The sequence below is a fragment of the Falco punctatus genome (genome assembly GCF_963210335.1).
Source record: "Falco punctatus genome assembly, chromosome: 14".
Lineage (NCBI taxonomy): Eukaryota > Metazoa > Chordata > Aves > Falconiformes > Falconidae > Falco > Falco punctatus.
In genome coordinates, this window is record NC_137594.1 from 6,648,458 (window position 1) to 6,674,305 (window position 25,848).

Here is a 25,848-nt window from a genome sequence, read left to right on the forward strand (position 1 = left end):
CGCACTGCAGTTATCCTGTGGGAAAGTAAGTAATACGCTTCCATCCTAATTCCTGAAGTCTTCCTGGAAGAGCCAACTGATGAACCGACTGTGGTACTTACAGTACCCCGTCTGGCCATTCTGAAATTGATTTCAGAAATATTTCATGTGTGTCAGGTGGGCTGATGAGGAAGAGAAGGAATCTAAGAACAATTGATTCTACCCTTGCTCTGCTATATATCCTTATCACCTTAATATTGCAGAAGTCTGGCTGCGTCGTACAGTCCTGATGCTAAGTAATTAGAAGCAATTCCCTCAGTAATGTGACTGGCATGTGAATAATGACAAATACTGCAGGATCTGGCCCTGCACCGCTACTGTATAAATGTAATTTTGTACAAATAGTCACATTCATGTGCAACCAGTGGATGTATTACTTTGATCATTTAACAAAACGAGCAGAGGCAGGTAATTAATTGTGGCTAGTAAGTGTTTGCTCAGTATTCACAAGTAGGAGCGGATCATGCTTATTCTGCCTTGGGGGCTACCTTTGCATAATTTCCTTTGTTTGGTAACACAATGCACATTCCAGATGCCAGGAAAGAGTAATATAATCCCTTTATGGTGGAACCTGCGTGTTTACTAATACCCACGTATAGTTTGTGTGAACGTATTTGCGGCCAGTCTCTGCCCGCTGCCCTGGGTTGTGTGTCCATGCAGGAGGAGCAGTGGGCACCTCTCCATTTCAGGAGGCACTAATAAGCCTTGGCCAAATGCGGTATGCTAAAATCATGTGCTTCCCAAACTGCTCCAGATCTCAAGGCAATTTCATGTGTTTTGCCCTTCAACAGATGATTTATGTTCATGAGCTGTGGAGTCAGCATTTCTCTTGATAAATTCTATTCTACAATAGACATTATTGAAATGGAGAAGTTACTGGGTTCACAGACCAGTTTCTCACGTACCACGCTGCAAGGTGCGTGTCCTCCTACACTGGCGCCTCAGTGTTAGTCATTAATGACTGGCTATTCGGTGAGCCTGGAGGATGCATAGCAAAGCCACCGCTGACTCCAGCCCTTCTGAAACTTGCTGATAGGTCAAAAGAGCTTCCTTAGTGGTTTGGTTTTTGTTTTTTTTTTTTCTTCTTTTCTGGGAGATGCACATTTTAAGCGCTCCTCCAACAAATACGAGTGAGAGCAAAAGCAGATAAATGTTAAGCTTCCTTTGCATTCCACAAGAGGTCCCAGCTGGTCTTTCTCTTCCAGCAGCAACCCTGGGGCAGAAAGCAATGCTTTCTATTTCCTCTCACAGTATGCAAAACACAACCCTAATAAGGCTTGACATAGCTGTTCTCTATGTGTAGTTCAGGGTTTTTTTCCTAAAAATCAGACTGGATGCAGGGTGGCCTAAGACTTTCTAAGCACTTTGGCTGAAATTCTATTCAAGGTTTTATCGCAGGGCTTTGCACATGGATGATTTTCAACCATAGTTTCTATTTCACCTATATTAATGATTTTTAAGGCCAGCAGGAACCATTATAACCATCTTGGCTGACTCCCATAAGCCAGAGGATTTTACTTACTGATTCCTGCACTGAGCTTGTGGTAGAGCTTGAGCACATAGTTTAGAAATACATTCAACCTTGATTTAAAAACTCCAGCGATGGGGAGTTTGCCATGGATAGTTTACTACCCATTCTGGCTTGTTCTTGTGGATCAATTTTCTGACTTACAGAATTTAGGCTGTACAAGGAAAGGGAGCAAAATATAGTGGTGTCTCCCCTCACAACCCCCGTATTACCTCAGATGAGACTAAGAGTTGCATTTATTGAGATGTATTTTTTACAAATCAGTGCACAAGTATTGTTAGAATTTCAAAGAAATAGCAATTAAAACACGCCACCCTGAGAGCTGGAGCTTTGTCTTTAAAATATTCATGGTGAAGTTCCTATATGTTATAAAAAACATAATTTTTCTAGCAGTTGAAGTGTTTATTTATATACTTGGAGGTTTGGTTATGGGAAATAGTGAAGTTGAAAAAAAATGATGCTGATTAGCAAGCCAACACAGAACTAAAAGGTGACAATTTGCTTTCAATGAAAATAAATTTGTATTGTTTGTGCTGAAAAAGGGTCTTGATCTATGTTGGTTGTGTTGCAGTCAACCTCTGACTGATTAGACCTGTGTAGCCTTGTCATCCAGCCAAACCCCTGTGAATCTGTCCTTCTGAAAGTTTGTTGAGTCCATTGCAGTCATTCCTCTGTTGGTAAATGGGGTCCCAATATCCAGATTTCATATCTCACCTGGCGCTTGTTTGCTCACTATGGGAACACGTGGCACAACCTGTAGAGCAGTGGTCTCACCTTTGGCTGGCCCATTGGCGATAGTGTTTTGGCAAGCTGCGGGCAGCATCACCTTTTGTCTTCCTTGTTCACTTGGACCACTGTGGAAGCATTTCCTTTGGTCACTGGCCATGCTAAAGGGCTCTTTTGGTGGCATGCTGGCTCTGAGCTCTGAGAGCAAGCCTGTGCTCGCACTCCTAGGCATCTTTCAAGTGTACAGATGGAGCAGGGTACCAAAAAGTTATGCAACATTAGACAAGTCCAGGTTAAGGTCCTGTGATAATGAAGAAAAAGTTGCCCATAGCAGCAATCGTAGTCTTTAATTGTGTGTGTGTCTTACTCCATAAATGTCTTATCAAAGTTCAGAAGGGAAGCCTATACTAATAAGCACGGGGAAGAAAAGCCTATCAGCTGGAGCCTAAGTTAATATTTACCCCTTTATTTAAGACTTTGCTTGTGGATGAGAAGAATAATTACATCAATAGTAATTGATTAGCCATTAATATTGGTAACAGCTGTTAAGCCACTGTGAACTTGTAAATGGGATAACTGGTATGAAACTGGCTGGGTGCTGTTTGACTTCAACAAACCTTAAGCAGCCAGGAGGAGATGGTCAGGAGCACAGGAGTGTTCTGCAGGTGCTCCTGCTGCTCCTGTGTGACATGCAGAGCCCTTACCGTGGAAGCCAAGTAGCAAGTGGTTTCCTAAACTTCCCCTGTATAAAATCATAGAAAATTTGTGATTACAGGAAATGTCCTGGAAAAAATTCCCAGCCTCATTTTTGACTGGATCAGTTGTAATGATATCTTTGGGAATCATTACATTTCTTGGGAATCATTTCTTTGGAAGCCTTTCCTCTGCTTTTTTAGTCTGGTGTTTACTAAAAGAATATTTCTTTCCTGTTGAAAAATGGTACATCTTTGGACTACCAAAACCTGAACTGAATTCAAGTGTCTTGGTGTTTCATTGGCAAGAAACAAAAGGAAAAAAAAAAGATTACATCCTTTGTAGGTTTATCCATCACCTAAACATCCAGTATTTCAATATTTAGCTGATAGTGGAACTATAACATTTCTGTGTCTTTAACAAGGAGCATTTTACACATTATGTAGGATACTTGCCTTTAAAGTGTTGTCATTTACTAATACAGTTGTTCTCTATACTTATATTAGAGAATATATGAATCACCACATGATGTTAATTAATTTTTAATTGAGTGTAAATGTCCATACAGTATGTACATACATATGTACACAAAGTCTCTAGGACAGAAGAACATATTAACTGTAGCTGACTGATAAAAGTGAGAAAAATAGTCTTTATGTGGAAATAAGAAATCAGAAGGAAAACCCCCTCTTCTTTTAATTTCAGGACTGATGTATGTCTTAGATTACGCTGAAACAAGATTTCATTGCCTCTGAAAGTGTTCCCTGCTGGCAATAAGTAGCCTTACTTTCAAGTTCCACAGCAACAGTCCCATTGACCCTACTGGAACCGTGATTCCACCCAGTGCGCGTTGGTCTGTGAGATGCACGGTACAGCTTTTCTGCAGGTGTGATTCTCTGTGACCCATTCAAATGACAATAAGTGAGAACTTTCTCAAGGCTCAAATTATTTCCATCTGGCAAAGGAAGGATGCACTTGACACAGGTGTCTGCTGGCCTTTTCAACTCTAAATGGCCAATCTCCAACTGGCTTAATGGTGGGACTATTCACACAGGAAGGGGAAACATCCCTGCGTGCAAACTTCCTTTCACAGCTAATCCTCATGCCATGAAGAACCTGTCTGAGATATTTCAACAAGCTTCAGATTCAGTTGTTTATCTAGAGAAAAAGTTTGACACGGATATTTGCTGCCCATTTTATCCTGAGCAGCCTGAAGAGCTGGCTATTGTTTGCACTAAACTCTGAAATCAGGAGTCTCAGAGCAATGTTCTTTCTTTTTTAATTTTAAGCTGAAAAAAACTCCCGGCATGCTCTAGCTTTGCTTCTCAGTTTTTGCCCTTTCATTTATTTTTTTTCCTAACAGGGACAAGCCTTACGCGCAGGTGGCTGCTGTGGTTCTTTATTTCTGCTGATAGCTATTGACCTGCCAACTGGCTATTCTCTTGGTAATAGTAAACAGGTTCCTAATGGTTAAACTTCCTTCCATTTAAATTCTGTAGTCCAAAAATAATCTAGTATTTTATTAGCCAGGGAACGTATTATTAAACACATACATCATTCTTACCAGACTGTACCTCTGTAAACCTAAGTAGTTTTAAGTCAATATTTTAGGTTTTGTTATTTTTTTCTTTTAAAAATTTTAGGATAGGGCTCCAAACAATGGAAATTAAAAAGTGAATTGAGTGATTGGTATGTAGGTAGAAGGCCTGGGAGCTAGAAGCTGTACACAGTTTTGACAGTGTGTTTGAAACTACATGAGAAAATGTATGTGACAAGTAGCAAACTCCTTGCTGGTTAGGATAGACTCAGAAGTCAATAGTTGATTTCAAGGGGTGTATTTCTCTATATTATCTTGGTTTATATGAGTTACGACACCTAGATTTTTTTTTTTTTTTTTGCTATTTACATTACTTGATTACATTGTAAAAACCCATCGTACTTTTTCAGCTGTTAAAAGGAAGGTAAGATCTTCCTGGCATCGGCTAGATGACCCCTTGAGTTAACCGATTGTGAAAGTATCAGAGCTTTCATATGTTAATGTGATCTGGGCAAGACCCCTTCTGGTATAGCCAAACCATATGGAATTTATATCTCAGTCAGTAAATGGGGAAAGGATGTTATTTACTCCAGGATATAGTAGTGCTCTCATTGACTTTCTGAGTCTTTGTGAATGAGTGTTAATGCTCGTGGAGCTGACAGACTGCTATCACAGGCTCGGCCGAAGTGCAATCCAGCGGGCTCTGGTCAAGCTCTTGCACACGCTGCTCTGCCAAAGGACTTCAGCCTTCACTACAACACTCTTGTTTTTCCATTACTAAGACTTTCCTAAACATGCAGAGCCAAAGAGTCATATTAACACATGCATACATGCCAGAAGGCACAGCATGTCTCTGTGACCAGGAAGCACACTCATTATTTAACAATGGACAGAGCTATCTGCATTTGTTTTCCATCTGAGTTAATCTTAGCCACCTTAGCTGATATCATTTAGGTCACCTAATACGTTATTTAAGTGCTGGCCAGCATGTCCAAACTTCCTTTTCCCACAATGATGGGAAAAGACAGCTTTACTTTTCCTCTCGTTGCCTCACGGATGTCACACAGGTACGGTCCTGTCCTATTGTGCTCTTTTAGCAAGGTCGGCAGGTTCAGCGCTGGCGGCCCCTCTCATCTGGACGTCCCCTTGCACGGCTAAAAAGCCACGTGTGGTTGCAATCAGTAATTTCTAACAGACATGGCTGCTGCTTCTCTTCAGCTGAAGTGTCATTCCCTTTTTCAAAATATGTCCCTACTCCCTACTCTGTCTTGAGGGACACGTCTTTTTCTACCTTTCTACCTAACAAATAAAAAACAAACCAAAAGGGGAGGGCGGATTTCTGGGTTGTTGGTTGTTCGGTTCTTGAAGGAATCTGTGGCCACAGCTGGGTAGTCTCTTCTTTCTCAATGGAGAAGACAACTCAAGGGGAGGTAGTGAACCAAATGGCATGAAGATCAAGTGGCCTAATCTAGAAATGACGTCTGGGCCAAAATGTGGTTGTGTTGCTTGTTTGTTTTTTTTTTTTTTGTTTGTTTGTTTTTTTTTTTTTTTTCCTCCCTTTGGTGACTTTTAATGACAAAAGCCTACTTATTCTAAGATCTGTCTTTTTTTTTTTTTTCTGAAAAATTATGTGTTTGGAAATTTTCTTTGTTCTTTGTCAAATGTTGTTTTTCTAAATCCAAATTTTTAGTCATTTGTGATATATATCCCTCCCCGCCCCAATCCATATAAAATTTGAAAGGTGTGTTTCTTTTAGTATAAATCCAAGCTTTTCAGGCCACGTGAGCACTGCTTGTGAATAATGAAAGCCGAACGTAACGGGGAGAAGTAGAGAAAAGAGATAAACGTGGGCATAATTTGTTAGGGGCTGGGAGAGCAGCCCCGGGAAGGGCCAGCTCCAGGAACCTGGTCCTGGCCAAGTGTCTCCGTGGCAGGGCTCTTCCTCCCGCAGCCACCCACCCGCTCTGGTTTCCGCGCTGGTTTCCACTGCTTCTCCTGCAGGGCTTGTGCTGGGAGGGTCCCTCACAGCTGGCTGGGGGAAGGTAAATGCCGTCTGGACTTGCACGGCTTCCACCTTAAAACTCTGCGTGGAATTCGGGAGCTCTGTGGGGCACCCGGCGCTGCTCGTTAGCCTGTCCTTACATCTCAGCAGCAGCCTGGCCAAACCTCTGCTCTTCGTGCCTCTGCTGTGTCCCAAACACCACAGGCACAAATAATTTTGGATAAGTCTGTACTGAAGTTTGATTTAATAAATCCCTCTAATAAGTGCAACAAAGAACAGAAAAGATCCCTTTGGTGGCTGAGCCAGCTTAAACGAGCAGAATGCTTTATAATTAACAATCCAGCGGTTCACTTCACATGCTTGGCTTTATAAAGAGCAAAGTGAAAAATACTTTTAAAGCATTCAGAGAAATCTTTGTTTTAAAGGAGGATAGAAATGCTGTTCTATCCACGGACTACCACCAACGCTCGTAAGGCCATACAGCTTTAGGTCACTCTCACAAAATGGTTGCCAATATTTTCTCAGCGAGCTCTCTATCGATTGCATAAATACAGTACAGTACCCATGAGGTAGTGTTGACCTGTCACATAGTAAAGATGTGGCAAGCCCCATAATTCATTACCAGTTGGAAATAGAACATCATTGGAGAGATAAGGATAACAATGACTTTCCATCCAATGATAAATTACTAGCAGCTGCATTATTTTCCCTCACTTATATATGGCTCTCTTTATTGAATTTAGCTTGAGATAAATAAATGATCTGCCAGGAGCCTGGTTAATATTACTTCTCTGGGACCGATTTCAGGCCCAACTAGGCTTTTGCTGATAATATCTTTAAGCTTTTCAGTAGGGAGAGACATAACATTTGTTTCTGACAAGAACCCTATGTCGCCTTATCTGTTTCATTTGAGAGGCCGTCGACCTCAGCTTCTTTAGTTAAAATGAGAGCTTTACTGTAGAGGCCAAGTTCTTGAACTTGACTCTTTTCTTACAATGAGATTATATGTCCTGGTTGTAAATTTGAAGCCACACATGATATACAGTTATTCTTAGCATTTCCTGTTGATCACAGGGTATTGATTGCCCCCGCATTTGAATCTTTCTTCTATTGGCTTGAAAAGAAGTTCCATCATTTTTTATAATTATGTTTTTCACCCCATGATAATCTGTGAGCTTGTCAATGCACATTTATATTTGACTTCATGCATTTGTTCCATTTGAAAATGACTGTTTTTTCAACACCTCTCCCTCCTCCATCCACCAGCTTAACAAACACATAGCCACTTGGTTAAAAACTAAAAAAGGCCAGTCTGAGAAAAGAAAATTAACTCTTTCTGCGAATCAAGATGCCAGGGAAGGCACTTGAACTCCCAAAATTATTTTTATTACCGTTAATATTTTATGTACTGCTTCAGTCATCCTGACCCTTGCAGATCCTTTTGGAAGAGATGAGGCAGGGAAGGATGGAGCTGCGGTGTGAGGCAGCAGGCGTAATCAGCCTGTGCTGTGCTCCTACAGTAACTGTTTGGATACCTTGAACGTGGTATTTTTGTTATTTCTGGGAAGCCCTATCATCAGGTTATAGATTAAAATCAGACAGTTGCCATTTTTCATACAGTGTGAATTAGAGGAAATTAAACCCAACCACTTCTGATAAATCCTCTCATAAATAAACTACATAGCGGTGTTAAATATAAGTCCAGCCACAGTTTGATTCACATTACGAAGAACAAAGAACAAGCTCTGTCTATTTTAACACTCCATCATCATTATTTTTATTTATACTGTAGGAATGCCTGAAGGCTCCAGCTGAGTTTGGAGCCCCCATCTGCTAAATGCATAATCAGAGATGCCTTGAAGAGTTCGCAATAGGAATAAGACAGAGAGAAAAGGGAAAGTACTCTCACACCTTCCCATCTCTTTTCTTTTATACTTAGGAAACTGAGGCACAGAGAAGGAAAAAAATTTGCTCAAGGCAGTGACAAAAATTTTCAGCAAGGTTGGCAGCTCCTGTGAGACCACCTGAGTTTCTGCAGAGTGCCTTGATGTGAGATCATTTTCTACAGGGTTTTTTTTTGGGGGGTCACCCGTCTCCTTTACACTTTCCCACAAAAAGTTACAAGATAAAATGGGAATAGGACAATAAGTCTCTTTTATCTGACGTTAGAATTCATGGTTAGAAAAAGAGGCACACCCTAAATAAATAGCATCTTGCATAGATTTGTGCAAGAGAAGATATAATCTGTGAGCATATTAATTTTAATTTGAAAAATGTCTGTCTTGAAATGAAAAAAGGAAAATTTGCCTTTTTATATAATAGGAGTAGTTTTGGCATGTAGCGACCATTTCCCATGTCAAATCAGAAGATAAAAAAAATCTTGCACAATGCTCCTGAAAGACAGAAAGATAAATATTTATTAAATCAGAGAAACAGGATAGTCATATGACATGCAATCTATGTCAGCCGGAACCATTTCTTATTTATCTTGAGAAACTGACAGGATCTTCTCACCAATAATGATTAGCTAAACTCTTCAGAAATTAATTTCACATACAATCACAAACACAGGCAGCAGGAAGGAAAAAAAAAAAAAGGGCAGTGGATATCAAATAAATTATTTGCAGCCAATGAATGATAATGCATTTTCCATTTCTGCCGTGCTGCCATTCTAATGTTTCCCCAAGTACCTTGAAAGTATCAGGATGAGATTCACACACTTGTACAAAGCACAGAGAGGCTTCGTGCAGAGCTTCCCACAGAAGGCTGGATTAACTCTGGTGCCCTTGTGTGTATGTGATGTGTGAGCAGAGGGGGGGGGGAGGAGGACTGCAGCAGGGTGCTTCTGTTGCAGTACTCCCTGGAGCAAGCTGGGAGGATGTTTCCAGGGGTTTCTGACCACAGATTCCAGTAGCTTTGTCACCAGATTATTTTACTCAACAGTTCTTCTATGTGATGGCCTCTTGGGGCCTTGAGGTGTATGCATTGCTTCTTGGAGGGGTGAAGTCATCAGCCACCCCTCGCTTCTAGCCCAGCTGGGTCACTGCAGCAGGAAAGGGTGATGCGTGCCCCTGGAAAAGTTTGCTCTGGCGAATCATTCTGATGGAGATCCCTGTGCAGTGGTGGGTAAACGCAGCTTCTCTGTTTTGTGAACCAGAATGCTGAAGTGACTTGACCAACATCTAGGGAGGCTCAACTGGGAATAAAACCCTTTGGGACTTCATTAATAGAACACTTTTCCTCTCTAAGAAGCAACTGCTTTTTCCTATAGTCTGGGCAGTGACTCTATAATACCAGCCATGTGGTGATGACAAATGATGATGTGATGAATGATCTGTTGCTCTGTACTTTGTTCACTCTGCCACGGAGGACTCTTGATCCATATTGCCTTTTCCACAGAATTATTTTTTCGACACAAACCATGTCTGTTACACAAGTGGTTTCTTCATTTACTATGAGGCTACCGGAGCAGTTAAATTTTCAGCGTGCTGCTGTGAGGTCTTAAAGCAGTGCCTCCTTGACAAGGATCTTGTGCAAACTTTGGCAGAGGAAGCGTAACTTCTGTATCTACCTCTAAATCTAGTTTGGTTCAGTTGAACCACAGACTCCTTGTTTTTTGAGAGTCAGCCTCAAGTCTGTCCGCCTGTGTGCAGGAACACTGCAGTAACTTCCCTGCTAGCCATCAGATGTCATCTTTACAGGCAATTAGACCACACTTATGCTTGTCTTTGGTGAAGATCATTATCCCTCCTGCTGGAGTCACCACCTTTACAGCTGATTTGCAGTAACAGATCACACCAGGGCTCCACAGTTCCCTTCAGTGTAAAGGTGTGCAGATTTAACCTGTCTGCTTCGGCGGTGGTTCAAGAAGAGCGGTGTGGTGTTAGTCATTTGAGTGTTATTCACAGGGGCCTGGGCCAAGGCCAACAACTCAATTCACGCTGTTGGCTGAGCAAGAAAAATGCCACTGATGTTGACCTTGTCATAAATTCACAGCCCCTGTCCCTTATGCCACCAGCTGTCCAGACCAGCCTTTTAAAGACCAATTGTATCTGTGTTCTGGTTGCTAAAATTGTTCGGAGTTTTGTTATTTCAACTCTGTGGTCTCAGAGGAGCAAATTCCTGAATAATTTTGCTTTCTCATCAGCCAAAGGCGCCGCTCTGTGCTATACGCTAACAAGGCTGGAGAACAAGGCTGTCTTTAAATGAAAAAGCCCTGCCTTTTCCTCCTCGCATTTGTACAAGTTAAACATGACTTCTTGCTTCTGTCATTCATCCTATTAAGAAAACCCCAGACTGCCAAGTGCAATCTCATTTGCCAGTTTCCAGGGGATGGCAAGCTTTTATACCTGAATCATAAACCCTGAAGGAAGGGCCTTATCTGATGTGGTACACCAGGCTTAATGGGCTGGTATATGCAGCTGCATCACCTTGGGTAAGAACTTCAACAGAGCCTCTTATAAATAGCATGCCTGATGTTACATGCATTACGCCGAAGGACACAGGTGTTTATATTTACAGACTTAGTACTTAACTGCTTTAAGTGGTTCTTTGGTGGTAGGATCTAATTGAGCAATATTCTAAACTGGTTTGATTCAGTTTGAAATTCCAGCTCTGCAGCAAGATGTTGGATCAAATGCGGTTTGACCAGTTATCATCCTCTCTCAGCCTTACTTGTAAGGATGGAGATGCATTAATGTGGTGGTGATGTAAGAGTGTAAGAGTGGAGACTTTCTTCACTTGTAGCCATTACTGATGAACAAGTTGTTCTGATGATTTACCCAGAAAGCCTGAAGTGTCCTTATAAATGTAAAATTTCCTTCTTTTTTTTTTTTTTTTTTTTTTTTTAACTTGAGCAGATGGAAATCTTAGATGGAAAGGAATAAAACCATAATTTGCTAGAGCCCTCAATTAATCATAATCAAGTTTGTGCATGTTACACTCTACGAGGGTAACAACAATGAAACACAAGGAGAAAAGGATGCTTTCCTCAGGCAATTCTGAATACATAAAAGTAATGAAGAAGCGTACTTCAAAATAATGTGGAGATATATGACTGCACTAAGTAAAAATGCTTCTTTAACTTACTGTAAAAATAAAGATGTTTAGTTAGATTTATCATTCTTGTTACAAACGCAAATTCATCTCCTGGACTATGCCATTGGTGCCGAAAGTATCCAAGGGATGGTTGGGGCCCACCATTTTCTGTAGTTATTCAAACATTGTTTCATTTGTTTTAGAGCTAACTAGATTATTCCTTCTTTTTCTTCCATGGTAATAGATGGGACACCTTGATCCCACAGAAACAGATTTTTGACTTTCACACTGTATTTAAGCCATCTTTCAAAAGGGTATAGTGACAGGAACAGTTTGCTTACAAGTTTGCATGAGTTGCATCCAAACATGTGAAAAGACATTTTTTTTTGAACTAGTTTTGCAAATAGCAACACATGTTAATTGAAAGCAACCCCACTCCCCAATCCTCACTTGATTGACTTGGGAACATTCAAAACCAGTGAGATTCATTTCTGCAGCCTTATTCAACCATTGCAATGAGCAGATGAAACAATTGTTTTATTTGTAAGAGGAGATTATCCCTTGAAGGCAGATAGAAGGATACTGCCTACAGAACCCCATTTGCAGGCACAAAGAGCGCTTAGTCAATTTTTGGCAGCGACATTGAAGCTATTAGTTTTGAATATGAGTTCACTGATGTTCAGTGCTGTAGATTTCCAGTTAGTTCATGAAGGGCCTTTAAAATTACGCACAGAGCTTCATTAATTGCTTCAGAAAAGCAGCAACAAATATCAGGCCCTTAAAGTGTATGTGCACAGAATGGCCATTGATTTCAATGAATATTCCACACTGGAGGACTGATCCTGCATCCTGGGAAGGCAACCACAGTTTTTTCCAGTAGTTGCAGCAGGCACTGCCTCAAAGTGCAAGGGCTTTTGGGGTCAGGCCCCATCGGCTGCTATCTGGCTATCTAGCTAACTACCTGTATACATGGTTTATATACACATACACACGTGTGCATAGATATATATATATATTTAATCCTGATTCAGTGTGTTGGAAGTGTAACAGCTGTTGTTTTAACTCAAATTGGAGACCAGACCAATACAAGATGCCAAAGATAGGGTCTTTCCAAAGAAAGAAATAGAAATCCAGCTGTATGGTCTTTTAACAGGTTTTTTTGTCCTTTCTCCATTGGATAGAGTAGTGCCTGAACATTTGTTCTACAACTAACTATCCATAAAGGAGAATTTCCTGTGCCTTCTTTGCAAACGGTGCAACCCCATGTGATCCCTGATCACAACAAATTGATTTATTTAAATAAAAATAATGATCTTCTTTCCTTTCTCCAGCCCCAGCAGCAAAATCCCATGTAACCCCGATCAGCAAATTGATATACTTATCTTCTTTTGCCCTCCTTCCTCGAACCCAAACAATACCACCCTGATCTCCAAGTAATAAGAAAATGATTTATGCAAACAAAAATAATTATCTTTCTTTGCTCTCCACCCTCTAACTGTATAATCTCAGCAGCTCCTTGTTTAACAAATTGATTTATTTAAATTAAACAAATGGTGATCTCCTTTTGACCTCTATAGAGCACAGAGGTGGCAGACTCCTACCAGAGCCACCACCTTACCCATATGCTTAGAAGGATGTGTTTTAAAATAGAGCAGCATTTCTAACTAACCTTGATGCTTTGTGATTACTTTAATCGAAGCTCATGGAAGCTGTGTCACTGTGCTGTGAAATTAGGATACATTTCCTCTGAAAAAATAATGAAAGTAAGTTAAATGTACCTTCCTCCATATTTTTGATGGCAGGGACAGTTATTAATTTGATTTCCCAGGGGGAACTCTGCAGAGGGTGGCTGTACGCGGTTTGTCTACACCCATCTCTCCCACTGTGCTGCCCGTAAGGTTCTGTAGAGCAGACTTTAAAGCGTTGGCAAACTCAGGGCACAAACATGCGCTATGCTACCTCACCTCCAACACGGACAGAGCCATCTAGTGCCAGCCTGCTCCGTGACAAACACCAGCAACAGCTGATGGATGAGATCCTGAACTCCAAGGGTTTCATCTGTTATGTTTTAAGGATCTGTCAAACCACAATTTGTATTGTATGGACTCTGGGCCTGTCGCTGGCAAAACTTTCACAGGCAAGAAGAGAAGCAGAGCCCTGCTTAAGAGCCATTGATGTGATCTTCTTGTAAAAACAGTCCATGCTAGATTGTTCTGAAGGTGTATAAATACATATATATGTATATGCATGCGTGTATTTTTTTCCTGTGCTGGTTTTATTTAAGATTGTATTTTCTGTGCTGTCAGTATCTCTGTTTTGTGCAGCTGCTACTTGAACAGTCATTTTGGCATTATACAGAATTACATAATTATATGTGCCATAAGCAAAAGTGCAAATAGTCCCACTTAACACCTAATCATATGCTATCTGTTGTGAAATGCTGGCAAAAGAGCCAATAGATATGCCTGTTACTTTGCCATTAGCTCTGGTTCTTTGGAGGCGAGTATGGACTGCAGCTGGAATCTGGCATAGATGGAAGAGGGATTAAGTGATAGTGGGAGCCCACGTGTATTGTATATAGAAACATTCTTCCCTCGACCGGTTTCTGTGGTGTGTAATGCTCTGAGCAGGACACTGGTGTTAACCAGGCATCCAGACTTTGAAGTGCTCTGTTTGCAGTTCGTTCACACTACGTGGCTGCGCTGGTTTCAGAGCCACTTGTGTTCTCTGACCGAAGGCAGTGGCGTGACGGGAGTGGTAGCACGAGGCCCTTACTGTTCATTCAATAATTGATTCTCCTGGATGGATTGTGACTCCCCAAAGGTTGCAAAGAGAGGTAAGAATGATTGTACAGGATCGAGAATGTTAGTTCCTTTCAAAGCCAGAAAGTTTTCACTCCCTTGAATCCTTTCCCTTCAAGGTCCAGCACTTTTTCTGATCCTCTGGAAATGCATGGGAAAATCATTATGAGAGCCTGTTTTTATTAATGAATCATTTTCTTCTTTATTTTTTGGTAATTTTAAGTGGGTTTTTAATGTTGAGCACTGAATTGGCAACCAACATGTGAAAAACCTGGTGGTCTTTATTGATATGATTGCCACAAACTCTCCCTAGGAAATCCAAATGGAAGGGGAGAACGTTGCAAAAACTAGTCAAGAAGTTGCAAATTAGAAATATAGGTACTTGTGAAGCTTCTCAAATCTCACCCTTATTTTTTTTTCTCTTTTAAATGTATTTTTTGTTCTTCCAAAAGCCAAATAATTGAGGTTTTTGCATCTGAACACCTTTGGAGATACAGTCTCCAAGTACACTTGGATACTTGTTTCAGAAAATTCAATTTCATGGAGCTTTGGGCTCTGATCCTCACCTTGCATTACCTTTACTCCTGACTTGCAAAAATAAAAGTGAGGTGAGAGTCAGGCTATAAGATTATGCAGAAATGTTCCCATGGAAAAGAAAAATAAAAATCTCATTCTGAAACAATACATGTAAGATTATAGCTGTAGCCTTTGAAAAAATTTGGCCCTCTCTGTTGGCTTGCCAGAGAGGCAAGTATTTCTGCAGATGACTTGGAATTAGTAGAACATGAAATAATGTCAATGGTACTGGTAAGAGGATTAAACAGCAGTTCTGATGTTATTGAACGGTTTGCAGAGACCATATTAAACAGCCACATCAGTCCACAGGTCAGCCCTGCAGTTCTTCTGCTAAGCAAACACAGATGCGGAGTTTCTTTTCATGGTCATCATTTCATGCCTTTGACATATGTTAGGCTCTTGGGACTCGGTGGCATATTTACAGCCTAAGCGTTAAAGATGGCTTTTTTCATATTATTAGTGGACACCGATATCTAAGGCAGTAGTAAAAGGAAAAAGGAGGAACTCAGGACACTAGGGATGGACTCCAGTGCAATACAAACACATCAGTGAAAAATTAAGCTGCTAAAAAGTTCCCTGATGAAATGTTGGGGGATTTTTCTGTTGCTGACAAAAATTCTCCTTAAAAATCCAGTTGGTTTAAAATCTCTTTTTCTTTTGGGTTGATCTTTTCTGTGTTTTGCCAAAGCTGCCTATGAAGTTGCAGCGGTTGAATTTCACAAGGCGAGAAGAGTTCAGCTCATGTCAGTGCTGCCAGGCCTCTGTGCTTGTTCAAAGTTTGTGCAAATCTGCTGGGACTACAAATTGGCCAGAAGAAATTGAGGGAACGGTCTGTCTTAGAATATTCCTGTTCCTTTTCTATTCCAAGAGAAACTTTGGCAGTTCTTTAACATTTTCCTCAGTTTTTTGTTTGTCTGAAACCAGGAGTCAGAAATGAAGAAAACAAATAAAGCAACTATACAGTAAGCAGGGGGGCTATTTATACAAACATAATGCATATTCTTTTGTGTGTGTAGCGAGGACGTGGTGGGGCAGATTCTTCCTGTTTATCTGAATGGTTTCACCTGGCTCAATCCTGAAAACTTGTGCTGTTTTCAAATAAAGGTGTAAATACAGACAGGCTGTGTATCAGGGTAGAATTCCTGAACGTAAAGATTATTGACAAAGAATTCTTATAGAAAGGAGAATATAAATCAGCTGATAATTTACGGAGCCTTTGGTCAATAATTGTTTAATATGAATATTAATAAAATTAATAAATTTTTAAGTTAAGTTTCCAGTGTACAACTGCTCCGCATGTAGCCACTTCTTCCTGCTAGAGGAAATAAACATGCAACCAGATAGTGTAGCAATGAATTACATTCAACCTCAGAAATGCTTTAGCATGTCTTCAGGAGTGGCTGCCTGCTTCGGTGATGGATTATAACTTAGCACGGGATCCCACAGGCATGGCAAGGTATTTATGTAGTGTTCTGATTGCTCAGACACTTGGAACAAATGTACAGTCATTGCTACCAGAAGTCAGAGTATCGCTATCTCCCACTTTATTTCATTTATTTATATTTAGCAATATATATTAGTGCTGGAATATAGCAAACCACTAAGCACAACTGTAGCTGGAATACAGTTTTCAAAGCTTATTTACAGTAGCTCTTCCTCACGATGGGTAATGGTATGTTAGTCCTTAAGTAGTTCCATTGATTCCAGGGGGTCCATCAGAGAGAGGTTGCGTTCCTTCTGTAGCCGAGTATGTCTCGATTTGGTCCTGTGTTTGAAATGTAGAAAGAGCTCCTTTACTGCTGCGTTCTTAAATGCATGAAGGATTTGAAAAAAAGCCCTACCCCTAGACCCTACCAAAAAGCTAGGGATATATATATATATATAGGGATATAAAACACCACTGATGAGGCTGGTGGGACACTGGTTTTGCAGTATTTCATTGCATTGCAGGGAGCAGTGGTACATGCTCTTCAGTTAGTACGCAGATGGATGTGCATTCTGTGTGCTGTTTTCAGCTCTGTACTGAAACCGATCTGAAATTCCAAAGAGAAAAGAAAAAGATGAGATTCACGTCAGTAGCAAAGAACATCAGGTGATGTTGATTTAAAGAAAGCATTAATCAATCCAGATTTCCTTGGAACTGGGCCCAGGTTCACTCAACAGGTTGGTGAACCTTAGTAAATCTTCCTGTGAATCTGTTCTGTGTTTTGTAACGTGACCTGAAATCATCTGAGTTTCATGTGGTTTTGTTGTGCACGTTTTGGAATGCTCGTGGGGCAAATCCAGGAAGACACGGAGGTGCTAGATTTTGCATGCTGCCGTAAGTTAAGCGGCATTTCCCTCTTATTGACGCCCCCGATACCAAAATGAACAATGGTTGATGCTGTCAGTGTAGGTTTGAAAGAGGAGACAGTCACTGTCTGTCAGTGTTCCTGTGTCTACACTAGTCTTTATTGCAGAGCCAAGAGACAGTCTTCAACTTGATACTAATTCATCAAATAATAACAAATAGATACTTCAAATTGATCCTAAATAATGGTATCATGAGTTTTGGAATGTTATTTTCTTTTTCCCTATTTCTAGTAAATGTCTGAGTTTTACTGCATAGGCAGATACTGGAGTTGTGAAGGGCATGCTAGATTTCTTGATGTATACTGGTTTGAAGAAGTTATATAGCACTAGAAAATATTTGGATTTTATTTTGAGGCTGTGGATGAACAGCTTGTGTTTTAATTTTAGCTTCATTGGTTTGTAACAGAATTCATGAATAGGTGTATCCAGCCTCCATAGCTGAATATAAAGTATTTAAGATCCATCTACTACAATCAGGTCAAGAATATGATGAGGTGACACTTTCTATTCATTTTATTTCTAGTCCAAGCTAGAGCCCAGAGCAACAGACGTGAGACACTCAGCACAAGAAATAAAATCTGATTCATCAGAGGGTGCCAAATTTTTCATTCTGTTTCAGAGTGAGGAACAGAATCATTTTGTTGGAATTGGGATTCTGGAGAGAAAAGCTGGTGGGAGGAGTTGTTTATTTTTTTTTACAGTGATTTACCGCCTCATAATTGAGACACGTTTGTAGATCAGTGTTATGACAGGTAGCTCAGAGAAAAGGAGAAGGGTTTGTGGAGGATGGTCAGTGAGTGTAGCTAATGGCCTAGCATATATAGAAGGTCAGACTACATAATTTAACTGTCTCTTCTGGCCTTAAACTTGAGGAATCTCTGAAGAAGGAAAAAAGTAAGTCTGTAGAGGTAATAAGTAAGAAAAAAATGTAGCAGCCCGGGGTGTCCTTTAATGCTCCCGAGGTTCTGTCCCCCCTAACCCATCAGACAGACTGGTACAGCCATAGATTGAGTGGTCCTGTCAGTCCAGTCAGAAGTACAGTAGGAAGGGAAGAACAGTTTGCCAATAATATTCAAGTTGAAGCTGACATCTTTATTCTCCTCTAGAAGAGTTGTGTTTGCAGCCGCTTGTATCGTAGCATTTTTACGCTAAGATTGTCTCACTTATTTAACTTGACACATGGAGCACCCCTCAGAGGTCTTTGAGATTCAAAGCAGCATTGGAAGTGACAGCCCAGATAACGTAGGTAATCATATAGGACCTTGTGGGACTGCACCGACTACTTTTTAATTGATAATTCCAAGTTTCTGTAGTAAATTTATTTCTTAATTATAAACACCATGTCATACATGGTAGCTAATGATCACCACTAGTTTAAGTTTGCAGCCTAGAAGACATACTCCTCCCTACCATATAATCATGATTTTCCTTCCAAATTAAGATTTTCTGAGAAGGAAAATGAACAAAACCTGCACATTAAATCCGTTTCCTTCCAAATAAAGGAAAGCAAATTTAAGGTACTAAATCAAATAAGTGATTTTAATTAGCTGATCATTTCAGGAAGATCATAAAACATTTAAGTAACACTGAAGTTACGTATATTTAAGCAGTTTTATGGAGAATTAAAGTCTTAAATGGTAAATTTAAAATGTAAATACAAAAGTCGATGGAGGAATGTTAATTGCTTTTCCTGAGTTTCTCACATGGCCTGGGATGTTATGAGAGCTATCAAGAATTACATTCATAGTAATAATGTGCCCGATCCAAAGCTTATTAAAGTCCTTGGAATTTTTCCACAGATTTTAGCAGTCATTTTATGAAACAACAAATACTTTTAAATGTCTGACTTCCAGTAGTCATGAATGAGTGATTTAGGTTGCTCAAAGAATCACCGTCAAAAGTATTAGCAAAAGTGGTTTTAACATGAATTTGTAAAAGTGCGACTTAACCAAGTTCAGTGGCAAGGTTCACTCTGTTACTTAGATGAAACATGCCGAGGCAAATCGAGTTAGAATTGAGCTAGAAGGGTTTACGTAGAGACCAAAGATGCAAAAGGGAAAGGGAGACCCTCCCGTTGAGTCACGAGGTTCAGAGTGCACCCACTTTGCTTTCTAAACTCCAGATGGAGCTTTGGTGCTGCTAGGTCCGGTCTTGGATAATAGTTTATATCTAAAAGAAGTAGCTCTGTGGATTTCATTTGTATTAGTTTAGCATGCTATCAGTCACTTACCGAGGATCTGTTCCCTTGGGTCAGGAAGGTTCTCAGTCTCAGGTAAGGAATCTCTTATCCGTGAGAGCCATCCCAGCTCAAGGGGACAGTCACCGCTAGGCAGTCCTGTTGCAATTTAGAGAGAACTGGAACTGGGCTCATTCAAAGATCTGTCATTACTCAAAAGGTCTCTCTGCCTCAAGGAGCAGCCTTAGAGGAGTCCCAGCTCAAGGGCAGAGCACTGCCGTGTAGCCACGCTGCCTCCAGGGACACCTCCAAGGAGGCTCACTGAGGATGCCATAGTTATGGAACCAAGTGGCTGGCTCGTAGTCAGACCGTGTACGACTGGAAAGGTATGCATGAGACTCCTTGTACCACAGCTTGCTTTGTTCCTTGATAAATGAGTCTTGGAGAACCTAGCCACTGTTCCTGTGTTCCTGGCATGATCGGAGTTCCAGGCTCGTGTGCATCAGGGCTCACTGGGTCACTGCTCCTGTGTGGGTTTCCTGGAGGAGTCTTGGCCCGGCTATGGCTCAGGCCTTTACATCTTCTGGAGCCGGTACCAAAGGAATGCTGGTTTGGTTAGGGAGTCGAGTGTATCCGTCACACCAGAACTGTGGAAGTCACTTGTATGCCAAAAATATCTGTGTGATGTCAGTTTTCTAAAATCACTTTAAATTTCCAGCTTAAGCTTCCTTTAAGAAGCTAAGAAATTTAAACTGACCTTAAGAATTGATCCGGTCCCCTTTTAAGCAAATAAAATTATATTTGCAGTAACAGACACTTTACACCATCAGATTAATTTACATCAAAAGAAAAACTTACATGCTAGGAGAAGCTGCTATGATTGGACAACAAAACATGTCACCAAACTGGATTATCATGAATATGAGCTCTTATGTCCCTGTCCGTAGCTCACTAATACGTTACTTTTGATTCAAATAGATCAAATTAAAACTTGATTTTACAGTTTGATAATAATCAAGTGCACAAGGTTTGAATCCTATTAAATTAAAATCAGGGGTAGTAAGGCTGAAAAGTCATGATGTATACGTTTGTCTAAATTCCTCATTGTAAAACACTTGGAAATGAATGGAATTGGAAAAAGGAGCACAGAAAGTGGACCTCAGCAGACTTACTTGGTTCCCTGAAACTGGAAGAACCACGGCTGCATCTCTTCCAGTGTCAGGATCTGGATGGGAGTGATAGCCTTCTGTGCAAGCATCTTGCTCCATGTAGACATCGGGATTGCATTGCAGGGGCTACTGTTCCACCAGCAGTCAAAACCAAGTGGGATTGCTGTCCCCTGGGTCTTCCTGTGACCAAATCGTTGGAACTGGTTTGTGCGAGGAACAGATACTTCAATGAAAGAAAAGATTTATTTCAGAATTAAGTACTAGATTAGAAAGTGCAATGTTGGGTTTTCTTTGGTCAGTCGTGAGACAAGTTCCATTGCTTTTGAGAGCAAAAAGGTGCCCGGGTGCAGAGGAGCGTGCCTGCCCCGCTGGCTGGCACCGTGGGGTGATGGGCGGCAGTGCTGCGGGGGTGGCCACAGGCGATGCCTGACCTTGTGGGCTGCAGGGAGCCACCACGAGCCCTGCTGGGGCAGGGAGGCACTTGCATGGCAGCAGTTCAGGCCTACAGAGAAGCCACCCTGGCAGTCCTGGCAGAAGTGCTACGTGAGAGAAGGGGTGAAGCCGGTGTGAACCTGGTCTTTTCTTTTTCTTTAAAGCATCTAACATTACGCACAGTCCGAGGCACGCGATCTGGGACGTTGCTGTGCCTCTGGTTCTTCAGCTGTTCGATGGGGATATTATTACGCTCTTGTCTCGGACGCTGAGAGGGTTAATTAATTATGTTTATGAAACCCTTTGAGATTCTCAGATGAAAGGTGGCTTTAGAATTGTTAGGTGTTATTATAAGAAAAAAGAATGATTTTATTGCTTCATGTTAATGGTTAACATCTGCACCACAAAACCTGCTTGATCACATAAAGATTCTGCTAAGCATTTAATCCTAATTTGCAGGCTGATGCATATTCATTTTATTTAGAAGATTAATTTAGTCATCAAAGGTTAATCTGCCTCGGGTTTGTAATTAGACAGAGCAGTGACTTGGCGTCTCTGGGCTCACCCAGGTTGCTCTGGGTTTTCTGAGGGGGCAGGGCTGTAACTGTCACCAGTTTTCACTTCCATCTAGCGCTCGGAGAAGGCTTCATTTCTGGATGAGGTAAATGGCAAGAGGGTAACACCTTGGCCAGTTCAAAGATTAAAAATAAAAGGAGAAGTGTGAGCAGATGAACAACCCATGTAGTAAATCTCATAATGCTGGTTTAATTCATTCCTGGCAGGTTTACTGAGTGAGATGTCAGTGGATTAAGCGAGGAGGTTTTTTTATATGTATATGTTCAAATGGTTAACACATTTCACAATGCTTTTTTTTGTGTGAATCCTGCTCCTCTTTCAAAATTACTGATGAGCAGTATGCAATTTCAGAAATGAAAAATTGTGAGGCATTCTGCTGAAAATACCAGATTTTAACTTTTAGCTGATGTTAGGAGACACAGTTAGAAGGTTAGGCAATGATGTGGCCTGGAGCTTCTCGTCCCCCTCAAAATGAAGCCTTTTGTGCTCAAGGTTGGCTCCTTTAATCAAATTTCACTAAAGAAAATGTGGTCCTTGTGAAGAGTGAAAACAGTGTTTCCTTAGCAGGTACACCAGAAGGCATCTTTAAATTACTGTTTATAAAGCTGGCTGTGGCTTAAGTGTGAAGTATTATTAGTGGCATGGTGCTGTCTTTTGAAGTCAGGGAGAACAGTCGCTGCTTCTTTGTCATGTCCTCACCTTTTCTCTGTTGCAAAGCCGTCAGGAGGGTGATACCGGGATGCGTGCAGCACGCTGCTGTGCTTCAGCGACAAGTTGTTGTCTGACATTTGTTGTTCAACAACGAGGTGGCTTCCAGCTGCAGGCACAAAGTGGGTGATGGGAGGCGCGTGTGACACGGAACAGGCTCACCCTCACTGTACTAGCGTGTCTGAAACTGCTGCCGGTGGAGACAGGGCTGTCAAAGGGCAGCTGTGTGACCTGGGGATCCAGCTCACGCTGAGTTGGACGTGGGAAGTTCCGTGTGGTAGACAGGACTGCGAAGTGGCAGATGAAAACCTTACAAATTGAATGTTTGTCTTGAAAAGAGTGTTTTACCCAACTTGAAATACGTGCTGCAAAATAAGTATTGTAATAAGTATTGTAAATGAAAATGATGATACTAGAATTTAGGAAGTTGGCCAGACCTTCACATTTCAGTGCAGCTTGGCTTTGGTTGAGTTCAGAATCCAGATTCCAGGGGGTTTTGTTTTTTTTTCCCCAGCACAGTTCTCACATCTCTATTATGATTTGCCAGTGTTCCCCTCCTCTTTCTGGTGCAGAACCTTAGAAGCATCCAAGAAGGAATTTTGGAGACCATAACCAGTTCTTAATTGAGAACAGCCCCAAATCAAGTTAAGTGCCAGTTTGACTATCAGAATATATATGAAGCTCTTCTATTAAAGCATTCTATTTTAATTGTTATGAAGAACAAGTGGCCTAATGTGGAAAAGCTTTTGATGTAGCAGTCATTTGCTTGACAGCCGATAGGTTAATTTTGGATGGCTGATTACAGCTATGGCTTCTTGTTGTCTTTGCTTTCATTTTAACTTGATCTAATGACTATTCACTGATTTTCATTTTGATTGAGGAACTTCTCATTCAATTGCTAATAAACTCAAATTGGGTGGGGCCAGATTTGCGGTTTCCAGTTTGAAAGGCTGGCAAAGTTTTCTTGGTGTTTTGAAGAAAGAGTGTTTTGGACTGCTGATTTGCAAAGCTGGGAGCTGTTTGCAGGGTGACCCATGACTAGTCAACTGTAAGCACTTGTCATTTTGTTCTTTACAATGAAGATAACCACGCATGCAATGAGAGTAAGTGATGGCAATTCACTACAACTGAGGGGAAGAAATCCCTAACAGAAAGAATATATGTCACTCAAAGCAGGTATTGAAGAACAGTGTTAGTTACTTTTATGTTGCTCAAGCCCTTCCCTTCTAGCAGAGACTGAGAGTGGAATTAAACGCAGGCGTTTGCCACAGATTTTAGACTGTTTCTGCTGTCTTGTCTCCTCAGCGTGAACCTTTAGCATCTTCATCTTAATCTTGATGTGATTTGTATGAAGGATAGATAGGTACCACTGAAATGTGGATCGTGAGCTTCATCTGTCATCCCTGCTGCTATATCATTGACTTCAGTGAGCTTCCAGAGGAAAGTGTCTGGCCCACAAGAGGATGTGAACTGTCAAGAAGACAAACCTCTTTCTCATCCATTTGAAATGCTTGTGGGAAAGAATGCCCTAAATATTTAGCAGGTTGTGTAATTTGAGAGGCAAGCCAGGGTTTTTTTAATTTTATTTTTCTCCCTGCCTTTCCATTTTCTTTATTAAATAGAGGAAAACCTTGCCTTAGGCCCGGTGTGCTTATGACAGGGAAAAAAATACCTGCCAGAATCTCCATTATTGCTCGGGCCTGTACATATTGTTATTGCCTTTGCATCTGTAATAGCAAAAGGTGACTACGCCTCTTATGAAAAATTCTATTTGCAGAAAAATACCCTCTTCCCTGCACTTTTTCCAAAACCAGCACAGTGCATAAAGAATCCAGGAGGGTTTAAGTTCGTTAAGGTCACGCAGCAGGGCTGATAGCAGTATGTATGTAAGGGCTGGACCTGCATGCAGTAGCTGGGCATTGCAATGACGTTCCCAACGGGATCAGGAGGAAGCAGGCACGTTCCAGGCCAGTTTAGCTTCCCCTTCCTTGCACTGGTTGGGAGTCAGTGCAGCTGCACGGAGTGTGGCAGTCAAATCCACTACAGCCCACCCTAGTTTCTGGTGGACAGAAGACCTGATGTGGAACTTCAGCTATCCCCACTAAGGTCCCTTATTTCAGCACTTCTGAAAGGCAGCCAAACTGATTGCTTGCATCACCCACCAGCAAAGATCTTGCCCCTTCACATTTCAACTGCAGGGAGCTGCAGTGAGTCAGGCTTGGGTGGAGGGGGGAGATCCTCCACCCAGATTGCCAGCTTGAGCTTGCCGCTGGTTTATCTTGTGGGCTTAGGCAATGGGTTAAGTTCTGCTTCTGGAAGACCTCAGGGTCTTTACATCAAAAGCACGGCCCATCAACATCATATATTAATGGCTGGCTGCTACCTGTTGAAGTCATGTATGCACTAGGACCCTGAGAGACACCCATGTCTGTATGTGTACTGAGGTGTTTTAGGTTGGATAGGTAAAAAGGCATGGCACGTCGCTCATGAACAATGCTGAGTATGGGAATGTTCTCGCTGCGCTCAGCGGGGCCATTCATGTGTGTGTGCAACGGCAAGTTCCCATTCTAAGTGTGTATGTAAAAGTTCACATTTATGCACCATTGAATTTACATAATGCTGTCCACAAAAGTCAACATTTTAAGGCTTTTAGAGCATTCTTAGCATTCCTCCCTTGTTCAGGATGATCCTGAAGCAGATTCTTGTTGATTAGGATAATCTAGGCTGTAGGTCCCTGGCAGTGGTATCTTTCTCCCAAATATATGCCAGCTCCAAGACTGGTTGCTGTTACCTTCAAAGGATGAGAAGTCAGCACCTCCTTCAGCTGGCAAGGCTTCTGCACAAGTGCGTGCTGCTCTTTCCCAGCAGAAAGGACTGCGCTTGCTGTCTTAGCCCTTGCCGGAGGGTGAGTGTCGTTATTACAGTTATCCTATGGGCACAGGAAGTGATATTGTATAAGAAATCATTTTGCAACCCTATTTCTACTAATCATTGCCACTCCTACCGTAATAACAGACAGATGCAATATACACAATTCATGTTTCTATTATTTTTCTGCTACACTTTGCATGTGTTTTCCATTTAATTACGGTATATGAATTTCATATCTCATTTTTTCCCTTCTCGCATTCAAAGTTGAGTTTGGTATCTGTGATATAGAGATAGGCCTGTGGTAAGTTGTGTGATGCACTTCACACTCTTAGGTCTGAGTCTCTGCAAATCTCTTTAAATGCTCTGAATATTTTCCCGTTTTGTTGGTGATGCAATAGTATCTGGGATACTATTGTAGTAGTTTCTGCACAAGACAGAAGAATCACTTGAGCATTTAAAGAAACTTTGATTAACAACACTAACAAGACCAAAACCAACTGTAGCTATTTATAGTTGTTTGAGAACTCTTTGCACCATTGTATCTCCAAACAAACTGCAAAGGACTTTGCAGAGGGAGAAAACTCAGGTGTGACCTTAACAGGTGACCAGGATACTGGAAACAGAG

The 25,848-nt window shown here is 41.2% G+C and overlaps 1 long non-coding RNA gene across 1 annotated transcript in view; it reads left to right on the plus strand.

Annotated features, from left to right (window-relative positions):
* Window positions 1-25,848, plus strand: part of LOC308073068 — a 126,335-nt gene that overhangs the window by 45,837 nt on the left and 54,650 nt on the right. The gene's annotated exons all lie outside the window — the stretch shown is intronic.